The sequence below is a fragment of the Gopherus evgoodei genome, chromosome 5 (assembly GCF_007399415.2).
Source record: "Gopherus evgoodei ecotype Sinaloan lineage chromosome 5, rGopEvg1_v1.p, whole genome shotgun sequence".
NCBI lineage: Eukaryota > Metazoa > Chordata > Testudines > Testudinidae > Gopherus > Gopherus evgoodei.
The window spans coordinates 101705641-101726029 of record NC_044326.1 but is presented as its reverse complement, the minus strand read 5'-3'; positions in this window follow the sequence as shown (position 1 = coordinate 101726029).

Below are 20389 nucleotides of genomic sequence, written 5' to 3'. Positions count from 1 at the left end.
ACTAGGGTGGTGGTGTAAGAGTCTGGACCCAAGGGGGCAGGGGAAGTAGATTGGGACAAGAAGCTTGGTAGGGATGTGGAGAGGTGGAAATGCGACTGGTGACTGGAAGGGGGAAGAGATAACTGGAACTTTGGGTGATGGGGAGACTGGGATATGAGTGAGGGAACTGAGTCTGGGAACAATGGTGGAGACTGGGACTGAGAGTTGGATGCAGGGGACTATGACTAGCTGGGCAAGGAGACTGAGACTGGGAGCCAGTACGTAGGGGCAAGACTGAAACTGGGACAGGACATTGGGACTGAGATCCTGAGAGGCAGAGGGAAGGAGGCAAGGTGGGAGGGGAGACAAGGAGTCAGAGTGCCAGAACAGACACTGGGTTTCCAAAGAGACTGGGACAAGGAGCCAGTGGGGGAAGAGGGTCAGCAAGATAGGGGACGCTGAAGTGAGAGAAGGAATCTGGGGAGGAAAACTGGAACTTGGAGCCAGTGAGAATAGGAATGTGGGAGGGAAACTGAGACCAGAGTGTGAGGGGAGAGAGAGATAAGATGAGGAGCTGGGAGGGTGGGAACTGTCCATACAAGGATACTGGGACCGGAAGTGGAGAGAAAAGAAGAAGGATGGGGAGTTCTGAGGAGCAAGGCTAGGACTTTATGAGCAAGGAGACTGGGACTGGTATGGGAAGCTAGAGGACTGGAGATAGGGACTGGCTAGGTGAGGAGAATTGGACGGGGATGAGGAGCTAAGGATGCAGAAGAGACAGGACTGGGACATGGACGGGCTGGAAGAAGCGGAACCGAAGGGGTTAAGTTTGAGAGGGAGCTTGGAATGGAACCCAAGATTCCTGAGTCTCTGAGCCATTCCGCTTCTGACAGCAAATATCTATGAAACCCTCTGTACCTGGTGGGAACTCTCCCACACTGGGGGATGTTCCTAGCAGGGGACTTATGGGAAGTTTCCATGATCTTCATGCTGTCTGATCCAAACTCAATTCAAATCAGTGACCGTTTTTCCGTATATTTCAGTGAGCTTTGGATCAGGCCATAGGTGCTGGAAATAGGGGTGCTGGGAGTGCTGCTGCACCCCCGGCTTTAAGTGGTTTCATATACCGGGTTTACAGTTTGGTTCAATGGCTCCCAGCCATTGTACCAGCATCCCTGAATCAGGCACTTGGCAAGGGGGTGCCACAATGCTGATTGGTAAGATCACGTGGTTTAATTTGCATGTAAAACATCTTGTACAGTGTATATGGTAAGATGTTGCTAAATATACTTGTAAGACAAATGAAGCTGGAGAAGAAATTTAAGACAGTTTTGGCTGGGTTAGGCTGATGTGTCTGCTGAAATTCACTGTAAAGTAATGAGAAAGGGCCACTGAATTCACATATCTACTAGGAAAAATGGTTGGAGTTCTGGATATTGCTCTGAATTCATCTGCACAACGATTGGCAGTAGTGCAAAAGGCAAATAAGATTTTGGGGGATGCATAGATGTATCAAACATGGCTTTACAGAAGTTATTTTAGTACCAAGAGCAGTACAGTACGAAGCACTAGCAGCAGAAAAAAATTATTTAAATTGCTGTGTACAATTCTTGTCATAGTACCATAAAGTTGTTGAGATTTGACTGGTGAGGCAAATGGCAACATAAAATTGATCCAGGGCTTTTGGGTTCTGCGTTATGAAGAAAATTTAGTCAGACTTGGTTTTAATTGCTTAGGAGAAAAAGATAGAATTTCATGCAGATCTAGAATTGGTGGAGATCAGAGGGCAATACAGTTTCCTTTGTTAAAATAACATTTCCAATATATAAAGGGGTGGGAGACCAAGTAAGGATGCTCCAACCATTTTCTCTTGTCTACGCAACATTCAGAAACGATGTCAATAGGATGTTTGAAAGGATAACTTTATTTGAAAACATGACAACATGGACCGAAGGTGAGAGAGTTGCATTCCCATTCGTTATCTGTAAGCAATTCAGGGAAACGTTCTTTACTTGAAATTACTGAAATATGGGAAGAAAACAAAGAAAGTCATATCTTGTGGTTAAAGAAGTAGTTGTAATTGTTTTCCCCCCTTCTGGAATTACTGTTATTACAAGTATTTAAATGACTTAATAACATTGCCTTCTGTAATTTTTCTGTATTTTGGCATGGCTCTGATAGCCCAGAGCTTGGAACACTCCTGGATGACCTGCACAGGAAAATTCTTGCTAATGAATTATTTTTATTTCTTTCAATTTGTCAGATCTCTTATATGAGATTGATACTAGCTATATGATAGTCAGTAGTCACTCAAGAACAACATAGAATTTGATACCTGTGGAAGAAATGGTATTAACAGTAAATGATGACATTTATACAGTGGAAAAATGTTTCCCTGAATCACACAGCAAACTGTCTATTTCTCGTCATCAGATATAAGAACCCCCAGATGTGTATTTTAAGGCTATTTCCACCTACCAACAACCTTGTCATCATTAGCAACTAATAAGACATGATGACATCATTTTTAGTTATTTGTGACATAGTGTACTCGTCCCACACTGGACAAGGGGGTTAATCCCATTTTCTGGGCAGAGGAAGGCACACCCCCTCATCCTGCTGAACTGAAGGGTCAGTATAAGAGGGCGCAGCCCAGCTCAGTCAGGGAGAGAGGATGCACATTTCAGGCTCCTGCTTGGGAGCCTTTGGAGCCCCAGATCGCAGAAGCCAGCCACAGCAAGACCCAGGCGGATACCAGAACTGTCATGAGCTTCACAGGCTGGACACCCAGGTGTCCCATGGACCACGCCACTGGGAGACAGGATAGGAAGTAGCCCAGGGGAGACTAGCAATTGATCTGATTGTAGAACCGAGCAATAAGTCAGCATGTTACAGTCGGATCCCTGCTGACCCAGAGGTGAATACACTTGCTGATGCCAGGGCTCTAGGCTGGGGCAGGGAGTGTCCAGGTCCCCCTTACGCTTGCCACCACCCCACTGGGTGATGACCCAGCCTGCTCTGGCCACCAGGCCGCACAGCACTGCTAAGGAGGGCAACTGCATTGATTCCAGACTTTAAACTACACCGCCCCCCCTAAGGACGGATGCCCTGTGAGGGAGGGCAGCCATATTGACTCTGGCCACTAGGCCACATAACCCTGCAAGGGAGGACCACCATATTGACTCTGGTACCTAGGCCATACAGCCGTGCGAGGAAGGGAAGCCATATTGACTCTGTCCATTAGGCCACACAACCATGCTAAGGAAGGCAACTGTATTGACTCTGGACACTAAGCTATACTGCCCTGAGGCTAAGGGCAGTCAGTTGGACTCAGCCAGAGGACTGTAACGCCCTTTTCCCCACCTCAAAGGAGGATGGAGTGTACTTGCCCTGTGAAATTATGTGCGTACATTTTCAGATTTTTCCATTGATATGACAATTTTTTTACCCATTAAGTACACTTCACAAAGGCAGACCCAAGACATAAACAACTATGGAATAACACAGTGAGGTTTTTTGTCACTTGGTTAAATTGTACAACATGGTAAACCTCTTCCTGTTCTTGCAGTTGCCTCTGAGAGGTATTTTCCTTTTGATTTCCTGCTTGATTATTGATTTATGCATCATGTGTGCAGTTCAGTGTCTGTGTCCGCTACAATTTATTAAGAACAAACATCAGGGAAATCTTAAACATCACATTTATTTTGCAAGATAAAATTAGCAACAAAACTCTCCTTTCATGGATACCTGAAATAATGAAAAACTCATTTGTTAAAAATGCAAAATTCAGACCAAGTGTGCCAGCAGATTCTAAGGTCCACAAATCATTTGAACCCACCTGACTTAATACATAGGTTGCATCTAAACCATGTGAAGCATATGATGTAAATTGGTGCTTCCAGTTGAGTGTTGCCTTGAGATTTTTGGGTTCATCTTAATCCAAAATTCAGAGCAATAAAAATACTGTACATAGATCAAAACCTAATACACTCTAATAAATGTAAATTCTGCTGAAGGCATAAATCATTAGTATTTTGCAATGGTTGATTCTTAGACCAGTAAATATATCTTTTATGGATCATTCCCATTAAGGCTGAAGATTTTATACAAATAACTTTATGGTACAATTTGCATATTTTATAACTGTATTATTTAAAATTGTATATTGTGTAAACTCATTTAAATAAACAGCAATGTCCTGTTTCCCAGAACTTATGCCTGACAAAGCTGCAGCATGGAACAAACTTTAGGAAGACATGAATTACCTCACAGTACTAGACTATCTATCCATCTAATCCAGTATCCTGTCTCTGGCAGGGGCCAGTACCAGATGCTTCTGAGGAAGGTACAAGTAACCCTATAGTAAACAAGTCAGATAATGTACTCTCAGTTTTATTCCATGTTATGTCAGTAAGAGATTGATCTATCCCCTGGATCAGCAGGGGATATGTCCCATATTAAAAAAATAAAATAAAATAAAAAATCCTTCTTCCAAGCATTGATGCCAGTTTACAGAGTTACCATTCCTGCTCCCTCTGACCTGACCCATGCACCATGGCATTGTCCACCTGTTTGTTTTGTCTCATACTTAAAATATTCTTGTTCTGGCTTCTGTTGCAACAATTGCTTTGTGGACTGTGCAATTTAAGGCCTGAGTCTAACTGCTTCTACTGGACCCTGGGAATATGTCTACACTGCCTCTGGGAATGAGACTCCAAGCCTGGGTCCTCAGACTTGTGTAAATGGGGCTTGTGATAGTGCTTATAAATAGTGTTGTAGACACTGTGGTTTGGACTTTAAAGCCCAGGGGTGGTGGCAGGCTTCAAAGCTTAAGCTCCATCCTGAGCCATGACGTCAAAGTAATGTCTAGGCAGCTATTTTTGACATGCTATCTTGAGCCCCACTAACACAAGTCTGTGGACCCAGGCTGGGAGGCTTGCTCCCAGATGCAGTATAGACACACTATTATAAGGTCTGCTGTAGGTTAAACACCTAGCCAGGAGGACTCTCATCATAGGGTATATCTGCACTATAATCACGAGGTGTGGTTGCATCTCATGTAGACATATCCATGCTAACTTTCATCTAGCTATACAGGCCCACCTGGAACCCTGGGTGATTACTTGTGGGCTAGCCCTCACTAAAGCGTATGCTGCCGTGGCTTCATGCTCTTGGACCCAAGCTAGCTAGATTACAGCTAGCTCAGGTATGTCTGTATAAAATACAGTCACATCTTGTATGATGGGGATCCTCCTAGCCTGGAGCAGACTTAATCACAGTGATGCCGCCTAGAAGATCTGCTATCCAGAATGGGAGACCGAAGCTCCTGACCAGGAACTATGTGGAAAGTACCCAAAAAAACAAACAAACAAAAAAAGAGAACTTCCTTGCCTAACTGGGAATCTTAAGAGAGTGGTCGAATATTTATAATATAATCATCAGTGCAGAACAAAGGCACTGTTTTCCTTGATTTTTCATTATTTAGCTTAACATCATCAGTTTAGAAGGTGTTGAATACAAGGCAGAATGTTCTTTCCTTGTCTGAACATTTTCTCCTAATATCTTTCTAATTGTTTTGATAAAGAGAACATGTCTGAATAAATTACATTGAAGACATTACACAATATAAATGACATTTAAAAGTGTGTGAAAATAGATTATAAATACAAATACAAAAAGAACAGTACTGAAATCATTTCACATGTTTCAGGATATAAGCACATACGTCAGACAAAATGTCATTCTCTAAATTTCTAACCTAGTTCTTTTCTATGTAATGCTACTTTCTTGAGGAATAATGTATTTCTTTTGGGTTTTTTGTACACTTTCAAGGAACTGAAAATCAGTCAATGGGACTACACACATGCAATAAATTTGACTATCTGCATAAGTGCTTGTAGGATCATGGCCTTACTTTTTATATTCCTGAAACCTCACTAATATTTTCCAGTTTTAGATGAACTTGTCATTTAAAATCTGTTAAAAATATTCAAGCAAAAAATATCCCTACATAGTCATTCCAGGCAGATAACAAGCCATTAGATAATTTTCTTAGCATTCATTTTAATTAATTAAATATAATGCGACATGTAGCACTTTTTCTCTGCTTTAACAACATGCTGTGGTTTAGTAAATATATTAAAATACACTAAAATTAGAAGCAAAATTCTTCTCTTAGTTCCACTAATGTAAATCTTGAGTAACTCCACTGAAGTCAAAGAAAATTATTCTAGTGAGTAAATATTGTTCACAAAGCAGGCTTGTAGGACTGTACCCTTACACTGCTGAATCTTAGATCATAATTTTGCTGTGGATATTTACTACGTGCAGTTGTTATATTTACAATGTTGTTTGCCCTGTCTCCTATTCTGAATATAGAGAACAATGCAAGTACCTCAGTAAAGGCAAATACCGCAGCACAGTACAGTACAAATCCATTTTTAATGATTCATGCTATACACTTTAGTCCACTATGAAAAAAACACCTCAGGTCATCCTAGTATTTTCCATTTTCTTCCAGATCAACCACACCATGTTATGTTCTATCTATTTCTGTGATAGTGATTATGAAAAGGAAACAGTTTTAACAGGAAACTTTCACTTAGCAAGATGGGGAATGATTTAGAAATTGCTGTAATCATATGTCCGCTTTACAGCAGTATTTGAGTGCAGTGAGACATGGCTTATTGCTCTTGTTAAAGCTTCTCAGTATAGAGAAGATTTTGTCTCAGTATAATGATTTTCCATTTTAATTTGGAGTGCTTACATTTTAAAAGTTCTACCTTAATTTAAAAGATACCGACTGCTCGAAGAGAGTCAGACTTTCCCCAAATATACTTGCAGTTGGTTTTATAACAGGGAAAGGTGACCATTCAAGTCTGAGATATTGTTTTGTTCTAATCCTAACAGATCATTTGCAGAAGACCTCAATTAAGGTCCAAAATTAGCTTCTTTTCCCCAATCCTCTAAAAAGATCCATTCTGTTTAGATTCTAAATTCTTTATTAGAAGCAAGGACTACATCTCTTATATCTTGTGCAGTGCTGAATACTTTTCCAGAACTAAACAATCAACAATCCAATCAAAATAAACCAACTCTCAAATGGTAGTAAACAAAAGAGAAGAATACTATATAATATGGTGTCTTTTGACTGAGAACATTTCTATGACGCAAGCCCTTAATGTTATTGGCTTATGAGATTTACATAAATTAGTCATCATGTTTTCTCATTTTCCTTTTACATATGTATGACTGGTAGATGTGTGTGAAAAAATGTCAGCAGTATCAGAGCTCTATTTGCATTAGAATTTCCAGTGGAAATGTCAAGTGTGACCTTTTTCTGGTTGGGGTGGCTAATCCCATTTGAAATTCTTGCCATGCTCTAACAGAGGGTCAGTGCACTTATGAATCAAACCACTGCACCTGCTGGAACTCCCCACTCCTCCTCTTCCTCTCTCATATTATGACTGGAGGAACTTACAGCTTGCAAACAATGGCGGTATGCTGTCTGGGTGTCTTGAATGGCCACATTTCACAACATTTCATCCCTGGGAATTTTGTATTAAATCATTTTGTTTTTAATGTTACTCGTGGAAGCCAAAAATTAAAGGAAAAATATTATATGAAAAGATTGAGATTTGTGGCTTTGTATATTCAAAATGGAGGAATAACTATTTGCAACTGAAGCTTTAAAAAGGAATAATAAATGCCTTGCCACCTTGAAAGGAAGCCTGGGGGTTGATATACCCTCTTGTATGTGTGAGATGGGAAGTATCTCTTCAAGATATAGTAGACTGACTACTTTGGCTGAGTCCTCCACCCTGGCAAATCAATACAGACAATATAAACAGGTGCAAATGGGCAGGATATCCACACACACTTACTGTTACTTAAAGACAATGCTAAACTAAACTGAACTTGTTTTGTCAGTGCTTGGCTATGAGGGTGACTTTGAAATGAGTCCCTGATATTAAAAAGGGGAAAAGGCAACTTCTGAGCCTCAGTGGTTTAACACATAACATGATTAAAACACAGGATAAATGAAGATAAAAGGTGCCATGGAAATATTTCATAGCAGCTTGCATTACACTTGGAATAAAATACTACAGCCTATTTAGTAATATAGTATGTGCTATGTTAACATGCATGCTCTTATACTGAGCATTATAGGAGCAGTAAAGAGGCTGTATTATTATAGTTCTGACCTACATGTGTGTTGTCTGTAGCTCAGAATAATTTGACATTGTAACACTTGAACAGTTCTGCACTTTCCAGTTAATTTTCCATCTATAATCTTTTTTACTGGTTATAGTGGGGAAGAAGGTTTCACAAAAGATGTGCAGAGCCAGAAGGGTCATGTGAACTGAAAAATATTAATGGTTTAGCACTTAGCTGAGATAAAGTACAACAGTCTTTGGAGAGTGTAATGAGGCAATCAGCACTGGAGATAGCAAACCACTGACAGCCTCTGACACTGCATATATATCCTGCAACAAAGCAGTGAACTCTACAGATGTGCAATGTGCCTGGCAGACTCCATCCCTTTCTTCCATTTATTTTTTTAGAGAACCTCTCAACATCAAATTAAAATAGGCCTTGTGTGCCTTCCACTAACTCCAGGTTTGCAGTGCAGAGATTAACATTTGTTTGCTGACTCCTACAATGGTGCATTTTGGTGGAACTGATGACATTCTCTATTAAAGAATGACCGCTGCAACTCTTTTCCTGAGGAAGTGAACTGTGCTGACAAATTAAACCTGTTTATCTAGTTAGACAAAATAAACAAGCAAATAGGAAACGTGTTACACTGGAAAATGACTCGGTATGTGATAGGAGATTTGCATGTTACAGGCTTTTTTGTGTTTTATTTGTAAGTGTGAGGAAAACGCGCAGTCACACTAGGGCTGCTCACACAGGTGCCATGACTCACCCCTCAACAGAGCCTGCAGTGACTCATGGCTCAAACATGTTGCAGCATCTGAGCTGCATTGATTCAGCCCTCATGCATGCTGCAGCTACCTATCCCTCAGCAGGAGCTGGGTCAGATGACCACCAGGCACAGGTGTTTCACCGACTCTCCCAAAGCAGCAAGTTAGTCTGTGCTACAGCACTGCTCAGCCAGGAACATGCCTATTTTATTATAGATGCCCTAGATGTTCAGCCTGCCCTTGCCTTGTTCCAGCCCACTTCAGTCTTGTCAATATCCTACTCTGACCTTACTCTAGCCCTGCCTTTGTAGCCTGACCCCCAGACCACTAGACTAACTCAAGCCTGGCTTTGATATTCAGGCTGCATTTGTGTTGTCTATGTCCTCTGATCTCAGTTCTGACCACAGCTTGTCCCCAAACCCCGGTTTCAGCGGTGTCCCTTGGCCTAGGTCCAACTCTGCAGCTTGCTCCCGCCACCAGGCATGACTGCCTGGAACCACAACCAAACAGTAAGGAATGATATAAGATGACAGGAACGTATCTGCCATGACTTAAATTAAGGGGCTTGGTGTGTGGGTGTGTATGTTGGGAATGTGACTCAATTTTACAAATATGTAAGATCCAGGCTTTTTAAATTCCATGGTCAAAATCTGTTTCCTACTGTTTATTGAGGCTAATTGTTTACCATTATCTTCTGAGACCGTTTTTTAAGGCAACCTCTCTTTTAATAGATTTCATAAGTGACCCCATTGGGCACCAATGGAGTTATTCTTGATTTACATCAGGTGAAGTGAGATCAGAATCAAGCTCTTTGGGTGCAATGCTGCTCTGCTATTGCTAGAAATAACCCAGCTTTTTCAAGCAACTGGTTTTGTATATTGCATTGTGTTTTGAAAACAGACTATTTTTGACACAGATTATTTACTTAGTATTGTAACTTTGATATTATGCACTCTTCCCTCTGAAGCAATAGAGCCTGATGCTCATGGAGCGCCCATTCAAAGTTTTCTGCAGGGGTAGGAGAAGACCATATAGCTAACACTTCGATTTGTCTCTCTGTCTGACCTTACTGTGTTAGAATTTGCTAATGAGCAACCTAAACATCCTCCTGTGTGGGCTGTAGGGAAATGGCAGACCTCTTAGCTGAGGGTTGGTATGTGACCTCAGTCCCACTGAGAACCGGAGGTTATGGTGGCCCTTTTGTTGATGGGTTATTCTTGGTAAATGACTTTGCAGTGGGGTATTTATTTGCCAGCTTTTGCAGACTTGTATGGTTTTTTTTTTTACTTCCATTTGCTCTTCATAATTACCGTTAGACTATTTTAAAAATATTTTATCCAAGAAGTTTCTAGCGTGGATGTGTGAAGTTTCTCCCATTATGATTGCATATAGGCTCTCTTGGGTTGAAGACCACTCCTTTTTGGGGTTTGGTTTCTTAAAATAACATCCCAATTCAAAACGAACCAAACTTTCCCCCACTGTATAGTTCCTTTAACCCTTGGCTGGGCTCAGTAGTTCAGTCCCAAAACCCAGGGCCTGCTGCATAGTGATTCCAAAAACCTCTTCCTCTTAAGAATCCCTCTCCCCCTCCCCATAGCTCCAGCCAGGCTTTTTAATTTGGTTAGTATGGACAGCCTGTTCCAAGGTCCTCTCTGACCCTGGGTCTTCTGCAGGTGCCTTCCATCTCCTTGCAGGACTTCCTATAAGAGGGAGCCTGTTCAGTCAAAGGAAGGAAGTTCCATTGTCATAATAAAACCTTTCCATCTTTTATTAAGGACTGCATGTGGGCCCCTTCCAGCAGACTGTGACACAAGCAGAGAGCAATCCCTCTTAGGGCATGTCTACACTTGCAATTTAAAGTGGAAAAAGTTCCTTTTTCATGCAAAAACCACAGGAGCGTCTACACTTGCCAATGACTTTTTGCAGTGAAGCTCAGAAGTTTCACCGCAAAAAGAAAACCCCCCGCATGAGATGCATACAGCTCTTACCGGTGATGCTTTTGCAGTGATGTGCAGGTGAAGACACGTTCTTCTTGTTTACAGAGCTTTTAACCTCTGCAGGATATCCCACAGTGCCTAGGTGACCACTCTGGCCAGCAGCTCTGCTGTTCTGTTGCCAGGTAAACAGACATCCACCCCACCCCCTGTAAAGCCCAGGAAACTTTGAAACTCCCCTTCCTGTTTTCTTGCTCACTTATCATCTGGCCAGGTAACAATGCCTGCTCCACAGAGCAAAGGATTCCCCTGCTTGGAGCAATGCTGAGCTACTGGAGATGATCAGTGTTTGGGGACAGGAGGCTGTGCAGGGACTTTGGATGCCCCGTGATCAACCTCCCCCACTTTCCACAAGACCAATAATCAAAATAGAGAGAGCTGCACTGTGGTATAGCTGCCCTCAGTGCGCTGCTCTCATTGGCAATGCACGTGCTACAAATGTAAAGGCTCTCTGATGCCTCTGGAAGTCTGGAAGAGCACACAAACCACCGCTTTTGTTTCACTGCTTCACTATCCCCATTGAAACTGACAGTGCAAAAACTCTGCAAGTATAGACATAGCATTAGCGAACCCATTACTCAAGCTTTAGCTATTGGTAGTTCAAGTCAAAGTTGAAATATTCTTCAAAGCTTCGTCTGAAAATAATTTACTAATAACAGCTTTACAGCAAGTTAGTAAAACTGAATGATAAGAGCATTACACAATGTAAGTATATTAAACATACTGGGTAGACTAGAATCATAAACAATCTTCATTTGCTGTATTATGACAAGCAAGAGAGAAGTTTTCAAAAGTGTACTGTTATAGTTGGCAAGATTCTAGCTGATTCTTGGCCCTGCTGAGTCTGCTCTGCTCCTACGGTGCAAAGTAGAGTTAAAACATATTTTAAATGGTCAGGTAAAGGTTCTCCAGATGTAAGGAGGGGGGCTCCACTCCTGTTACAGAGATGGGGTAGTCAACCCTATACTGCTTCCCTACTCATAGCTCCTGCCAAGGAGAGTCTGGGACATAAGGGGCATGGCTAGAGGTGCTAAAAATCAGTGGCTGCTAAAATAGTCCCTTGGAAGCTGTTGGAGCTTAGTGCAAACAAGACGCTTGCTGAGGCTGCTTTAAGTTATGGTGGGGGGCTGAGACAGGACTGCGAGGTGTAAAAAAGTGGCATTGGCAGTGCCCTCCCCCAAGTAGTCTGCCCAGCAGAGTTGGCCAAACTCAGGGTTAGAGCCCATCATTTTCAAATTACTATTTGTACATGAGCTAATTAATCCTCACACCAGCCCTGAGAGATCACTACTAGGCACTGTACAAACATAAAATAATAAAGACTGTACCTATTTTGGGATTTCCCAAGAACTCAGTTCAGCTCCAGTCTTGTTACAGGAGTTTCTTTATTGGTTAACAGTCAAACTACACTTGTTGATTAGGCTCAGGTGTAAGGGTAAATGCAGAGTATACCACACATCCAAAGTTTAATTAGGAGTCCTTGGTTTTACTCACTTATTTATTTTTGCTGCTGTCTTCTGTTGAAATACTTAATAATAAAGACAGTCCCTGCCCCAAAGAACTAAGACTCTAATCAGTTCTTCCCATTTTACAGATGAGGAAACTAAGACAGAGGTTAAGGGACTTGCCTGATGATATGGCAAATAGTCAAGATCAGAGCTTTGATTAAACTTGAGGTCCTGTCTTCCAGTACTTTCCTTACACTACTAGAGACAATAAATCATTCTGGCCCTGATTCAGCATAATGCTTAAACACATGCATAACTTTAACGATGCGAGTAGTTCCCCTAACTTCAGTGAGACTGCTCACATGATTAAATACCTTCCTGAATTGGGACCTCTATGATGTCTTGTAAAAGCCTTCCTATTCAGGATAACAAGCACTCACAAGTTTTCCAAATTTAGATATAAAATTTCCTAAAACACAAAATATCTGACAAATGCCACTAAGCACTGGATAAAATAAATGTTAGATTGCTTGACAAGTAGATTTTTTCCCTAAGTTTCTGTATTTTATATTACAATGATTTCAAACATATGTGGTTATAAGCTTATCAGATTTCCAAAAATGAACTTTCTATAAAAATCACACAGGGCCCCTCAGCTGTGTTTTCCTCCATTATTTATAGACAAATTGAAAACAAATGTCCTTTTTTTTTTTTTTTTTTTTTTAAAGCACAATGAACTGGAAACAGCTGTCAGAATGTGCCTTTCCTCCAAAATACATCTGCAGTGTGAATCTATATTAAAGCAAAATTATTTCCTTTTATCTGAAGTGTTATCTCATTTTATGGTGGTTTCAGGGACAATTTGAATGAAAAGTAGAGAGAGAAGTCTGATTATTGCAACAAGAATTAAATGATTTTTTTTTGTAAGCACCAAGAGAGAACTTTCCATAAAAGAGGAGAAAAGTTTTTCTGCAGCTGGGATGTGTTTATTTCTTATTAGAGTTAACATTTGCATGAAATTTTTGGGTCAGAATCTGCAGCCCTTACTCAAAGTTACTGGGTTTCCTCTCAAGAGTAAGAGTTGCTGCAGGATTATGGCTATTGTGAGCATATATCGTACCCTGGTCTGCTCCAGTGTAGCAATACAGTGGTCTTTCTAATCTAGTATACTTTTTTCTGAGTGTACCCATTGCCAGATGCTTCACAGGAAAGCATAAAACCACCTAACTGCATTACCTTAACTTTACAGTATGAGAGGAAGTGTGGGGAGGATTCCCTATTGAGGTTTACTGGTTATTAGCTTATGCCCAGAAGCACGTAGTATGATTTTATAGCACATCTGCATTTATGGGAATTGCTTTTCATGAGTAGGGCCCTGGGTACACTACAGTCCTGGATGCTTAAAAATCCACACAGGGGATTTCTGCTCTGCAGGGTGAATTCAACTGAATAATACTGAGTTTCTGTTGTGAGTCTATCCTACATTTGTAATATAATTTTATAAAAAGAATGAACATATGGGATTAGGGATCAGCATTTCTTGGGCCAAATTAATCCCTGTGGTAATATGCCACTGATACCAACAAAATTAACCCAGGTATGAATTTGGCCTTTTTTTGTCTTTATGAAACATGTTACTGAGGTGCATATCTAGCTGTGTGATTATCAGGGAGAAGTTTTATATGTCTGTTCTGTGGGCTGCACCTTGCTGGGAGCTTCCTTACATGTCCTCTCTGATGGCAACCAGTGTGATTAGTCAGTTCTAGATGGCTGTTACAAGGTGAGGCACACTGTTCTCTATGTGTCATGGAAATGTTGTTATATCTGTTGTTGCTTGTTTCCCTTATTCTGGAATCAGGAGAGGATGATGTTCTCTGCTCACAGAACGTGGGCTTTCCTGTCTTGCACCGCTACCAGTGTGTCTCAGGCAACATGGAGGGGCCAACTCAGTGGGTGAGAGGGGTATTTGGTCCTGTGTTGATACACTACAGACATACCAAGGATTGTGTGCCAGCAAGGGTGTGCAAAGAAGAGATAAGTAATGATGAGGACAGGCCAGTCACACACAGCAACCTGGATGGCTTGATAAGCTGGCAGCATTCAAACAAAATGCATTTTAGTGCAGCCAAAAGCAAAGTTATACATCTAGGAACAAGGATTGTAGGCAATCCTATAGAATGGGGAACTATAGTCTGGAAAGCAAATACTTTGAAAAGGGATTGGGGGGTCATAGAAAACAAGCAACGCAACATGAGTTCCCAGTGCGATGCTTTCACAAAAAGGGCTAACACAATCCTTGAGGTATAAACAGAGGAGTTGTGAGTAGGACAGGGAGGTGTATGCTGTGTATACAGTATTGGGGAGATGATCCTGGAATGCTGCATACTGTTCTAGTATCCACATTTTAAAAAGGATGTTGAAATTTTGGAGTAAGTGCAGAAAAGAGCCATAAATCTGAATTGAGGGCTGGAGAAAAGACCTGATAGTGAGAGACTTATAAGGTAAACTGGATGAGCTCTTTCAAAAAAGAGACTGAGATGAATTGATTAGTGGCAGATAAGCACCTTCACAGGGAGAAAATAAAGGTCTTTCTAATGTAGCAGAAAAAGGCATAATAAGAACCAATGGCTATAAGCTGAAGCCAGGTAAATTCAAATTAGAAATTTAGGTACAACAATTTAAAAGTGAGGGTGATTAACCACTGGAACTAACTACCAGGAGAAGTGGTAGATTCTCCATTTCTTAATGTCTTTATATTCAGACTGGATGTATTTCTGGAAGATACACTTCAGTCAAACACAAGTTATTGGGAGCACTACAAATGTAACCAGGTGAAATGTAATGGCCTGTGATATACAGGAAGTCAGGCTAGGTGATCTAATAGTTCATTCTGGCCTTAAATTTAATGAAAGAGGATAACTTCTATGCTGTGAACATCTGTCCAATAGATACAGGACTGGGAGTCTAAGCAACAGCTCATTTCACACAGGCCTTGGAGCAGTTTGTGAAATCATTTAAAAATAGTTCTAAAGGAGAGCAGTTGTTATATAACTTCTTGCTATATCACAAGACCAGAGTAATTCTTCCGGTTTTAGGTCCTGTTGGACCAGGTCCAGTTTGAATGTCGTTCATTTCTATAGTGACTCTAAATCTGCATGTTAAAACTGTCAGATAACAACTTTCTCATACACACACTATAAGAGAAGCTTCCTATTTTTATTGATTAGCTCTTTACAAAATATATAAAATCCACAATAGCAAAAGAATATATTGCTCATGTTGCTGTTCTTTCTGCCTAGCTGCCTGCAGACAATCTTTTGTAAACCTACCTGAGAACGGCAACAGTTCACAAGTTTGCAAAAGCCAGTAAGAACAGTCTTTACAATGAGAGGGGCTAAAAATGAACATAGTGAATAAAGGCTTTGATACTGTAGAATGATATAAACTTTCTGATAGCTGAGACAGGGGTAATAAGAGAAAATAACCTTTTAATCTTTGGTTTAAACTAAAGGGTGTGTCCCCTGCAAGGTAGTTCAAATTCTGAGTTTCACACCTTGGAAAGATCTGACTATAAATGTTGCTCTTGGTAAGATCACATGTGAAAATGCTTTATGCTCAACTCCAGCATCTTTGTCCTAGCTACCTAGTTCCCACTCCCCCCCAAAACCACTTCCTCATTCCTTATATTTCAGGTGGAGGTATGCACCGGTCACAGTGAACTAACAGAACTTCAGCAGCCTTATCAAGGGTTCTGCGACCTGATGGGAGGTGGGTCAGCATAAGAACCCGGCTACTCTCTGATACAGACAGTAATGCCAGCGGCCACTGACTCTCTGTATACTTCATTTATTGGATGTGCAATGTTTGAGACACCTTGGTCTGCTTCTCAGAGCTTCTGAGAAGGATTTTTTGACCTTTTTAGAGATGGAGAAACTGAACCAGAGTGGATAAGAGACTTCCCCAAGCCAATCACCAACGTCTTGAAATTAGAAAATTCTTTTCTAGGCATGATACTGCAAAATTGCCCATTACTTTGTGGGATTTATTTATATCTTCCCTAGCATCTACTTCAGGCTACTACTGGATAAGAAGGACTATTATTTTGATGCAATATGGAAAATTCCTGTGTTCCGCAGAAGAAGCAGAATCAGGACTAGTGAGAACTCCCTGATTCTTAAGCATGTGTATCTATGCGCTTGCATGTATTTATGGGCAGATAGGGGTGTGTGTATGTATTACATAAAAAGTATAATGTGTATCACAGTACATCACTTGTTAAAATATTTAATTGATTTTAAATGTCTTGTCTTGGTGTACTTGGTCCATTGGTCTCTAGAAAGAAAGATTGCATCCTTTATTGTATTATACTCATCCTTTTCCATCCTTCTGACTTGCTGTTTCATAAATGCTAGAATTATGTTCTCTTTTTTTCATTTCTTGCATTTTACAAACATTGAACTAATCAAGCAAGGAACTGATATCTGACAAGTGAAGAAAGCTGAGAATTGCTTTTGTTTTTGATTCTCAGCTGCAGAAAACACTCTCAGTAACTGGGAATGATTGAAGTACAATATCCATTAGAGCTGGGTTACAGCCTGTAACACACTATTTAGTCATTGTTTTCAGAAATCACTGAGTTCAAGGAACTCCCTTGCCTCCCCCCCAAGACACCCCATTAACAATGCTCTTTGTCTCGTATTGTATTGCAACCGATGATAAACAGATGGATCTTTAGTCACAGAATGAATTCTAGAGAGCCATTTGCGCACAGTATGGTCCATATTCCCACCCAGTTGCCTCTGTCCTCTTGAAACCTGCTGAAAATTGAGGGCTGCTTATTATAATCTAGGTGAGATGAAAAGTCTTTTTTTCTATGGCTGTAAACCATTTTCGTAGCATCTTTAAAAAGAATATGCTAGTCTAGAAAAGAAAAAAAAGTAAGTTTGTGAAATCAGCAAAAGCTAGGAATTGGTATCTGTGAAGTGAAGAAAGCTGAGAATCATATGAAATTTAATTTTCGCATCTGTTGGGGGTAGGAGGAAGGAGGGAAGAACTTTGCTCACTAAAATATAGGCAATCTCTGTTATGCTAACCATTCAATCTCATGTTTAGATTTGATAGCCACACTGAAAATGACACATACCAACTGTTACACAAAATTAATCTAAATATGTCAGTTCAGATGGTTTAGGCCCCCACATCAGACATTTATATAAAATAGATTATTGTCTGATAAGGAATGTGCTCTGGATAATTGCGACATATTTTCAAAGGGGAATCTACTCAGATTCAAATATGACATGCATTGTCTTTTGTGGGTGCATTTCCATATACACAATCTGTCTGAGCAAATGACTGCACACAAAATTAGAAGTCTTGGGCCTGATTCTGACTCCATTGAAATCAACAGGAAGTAATTTGGTTTGGACCTATAGCTTTAAATATATGGAGTGAAATTCTTGCCCCATGGAATTCAGTGGCAAAACCTCCCCTGACTTCAATGAAGCAGGATTTCACCCTTAATTCTTAATTACTTAATTAAAAAAAAAGAGGAAAAAAGAAAATGAGTATTTTTTTTTTCTGAGCACATGAAACACTATGTAAGCTGACTCCTCAGCTGGACATACTGGTGTTCAGATTGCCGAATTAGTAATCTTCATCCCAGAGGTAGCTGTGCATTTTACTAATTGTCTATGTATCGAACTTGTAGAGTGGTTTTGAATGAAATCACAATAGAAATGTAAAATCTGGCTTTTTTTTTTTGTAGTGCAAAGCTCCAACTAAATCAATTGGAGTTTGGCCTTAGTAAGAGCTGCATTACAATTGAATAATGATGTGATGATCTGACACTTAATAAAGTACCTTCCTCACAGACCAATTCTGGTGTCCCATTGATTTCAAATGGAGTTTTGCGTGGGCAAGAAATGCAGGCTTGAGTTTTGGGAGTGATCCATTGTATTGTCCTTTGCATGAGCTTGAAAGAGTGAGTGGCTGTGTAAAATACGGTGTGTACCATGTCCTATTTTGTACTCAAGAGATGGTCTGAACTTACACAGTTACATTTAAAAATGAAATTAAGAGTGAAGTATGGTTTTGAATTCCACATCATTTTGAGATTCTGTTTTCCTTGTAATTGAGAGTACATTTATTTCCCTTCCTCTCCCCCCCCCAAAAAAAACAACCCTGATGATTAATTTCCTTGCTATAATGGCCAGCCAAGAAAGACTGCAGCAATTATCTCAGGAAATAATTATTTTTATGACAGTAGCACTCCTGATTGACGCCTCATGATGCTTGATGCTGTACAAACATAAAGTAAAAGACAAGCTCTGCCCCAGAGAGATTATAATCTGAATGTTAAGGTGGTGGAGACTATGGGTCCCGAGGCAAACATATACTGATTCTGTTTTAGGAGCATCAACCCATGCCCCAGGCTCACCTGCCAATGACTGTGCAAAGCCCTCACCTCCATCCTATGGACCAGATTCTGTCATATGTATTCACAAGAAGAGGTTGCGTATTCAAGGAGCGGTTCTACTGCTGTCCGTGAAACTACTCAGAGTACAGTACTACTCACAGTGAATAAGGAGACCAGAATGTGTCCTATGTTGCTAGGAACAGGAGTAATCTGTATGGATGTATGCACCTATGCGCTTCTGGGGCCATGAGCACTGAAACACCTGAAACAATGACCTGTCTTATAGTGAGAGGGGAAGGCAAGAATAGAAAGAGCACAATGGCTTCTGGTCTTTTTTTGGCCCTAAGCTTTTTTAGTGCATGCAATTGGTAGTCAGGCATTGCTTGGATGGCCCATATTTTTAACTTAGGTGCCTAATTATGACTTTAGGGTCCCATATTTGAAAATTGGGTGTGTGGGAAGAGATGTGTAAACAGTGAACAAATATCCTTTTTTTCTTTAAGAGCAAGGTTAAAGTTGAAAAATGATAATTAGTACAACCCATATAATACAGATCCCAACAAAACAATACAAACAAGAAAACACTGGGCTACAAAAAGACACATGCCACTTTACTGCTATAGCGTGCGCTGTTTCCCAAGTATAGATTTAAAAAAATATCAGGACAAAGGAATCATAAGGAAATTTAAACTCATTGTTGGGCTGGCTTCATTTAGAAAGATTGGCCTTAATTCTGAGAGAGTCCAGTGCCCTACGTATTCAGCGTTTGGAAGCTGTATTTGCTGTTGGAGAGGTTTGAGGGGCTTTGATGTATTTGAAGAGGGAGCTGAGGGGGAGACTGATTTGTCTCTTCTCTTCCCGTTTCCCCACGTTCAATAGCAGGCTTTGAAGGACATTTCAGCTTCTGACTAATGGTGCTTTCAAAGGACCCGAGCGCTTGACAGTCCGAAGGGTAACGATGATGATGATCGTTAATAATGTGTGTAGCAGTGGTGATGAACGCCGCTGCGGCCAGTCGGTAAAGCTAGCACGCCCTGTTAGCCCGGCGACTTATTAGGGCAGCTTGCAGACTGGTTGCTGGCGGTGGGGGTTGAAAAGTTAAGGACACTGGAGATGCTGTTGAGTACATGGCCGCATTTGCATTTCAATGCGACCTGCTTGTTGACTCAGTGCCCGGCGCTTCGGCAGCTCCCACCAGAATCTGCCTTTGTTGGTTTTAGCTCCGGTCAAGTCCACTTGCTGCACCAGGGGAGTTGGGCGCATTGAGTTTGCTTAGTCAGGCAGAACACTCAACAGGAAGGAAGGAAGAAGGGGCTTCTCTGCTTTGCCATTGTCTGGGCAACGGGACTTAAGCAGCCCAAATGAGTATTTAGTCTATAAGGTGCACTTGAATCCCTCACAAATCCTCTCAGTGTGGAGCAAGAGAGAGCCCAGACAGGGACAGATGGTGCAAGCCCCCTTTGTTTAAAATATGGAAATAGTCTCTCTCTCTCTCGCTCTCTTTTTTCGTTTACTTAAGGTAGCCTGCTCTTTTCACTGTCTCTGTCCGCCCGGCCTCCCCTTGTACGTCCCAGAGATCAGAAGATAATTCATGGCTGTGCTGATCCTTGCAAAGCTCCTCTC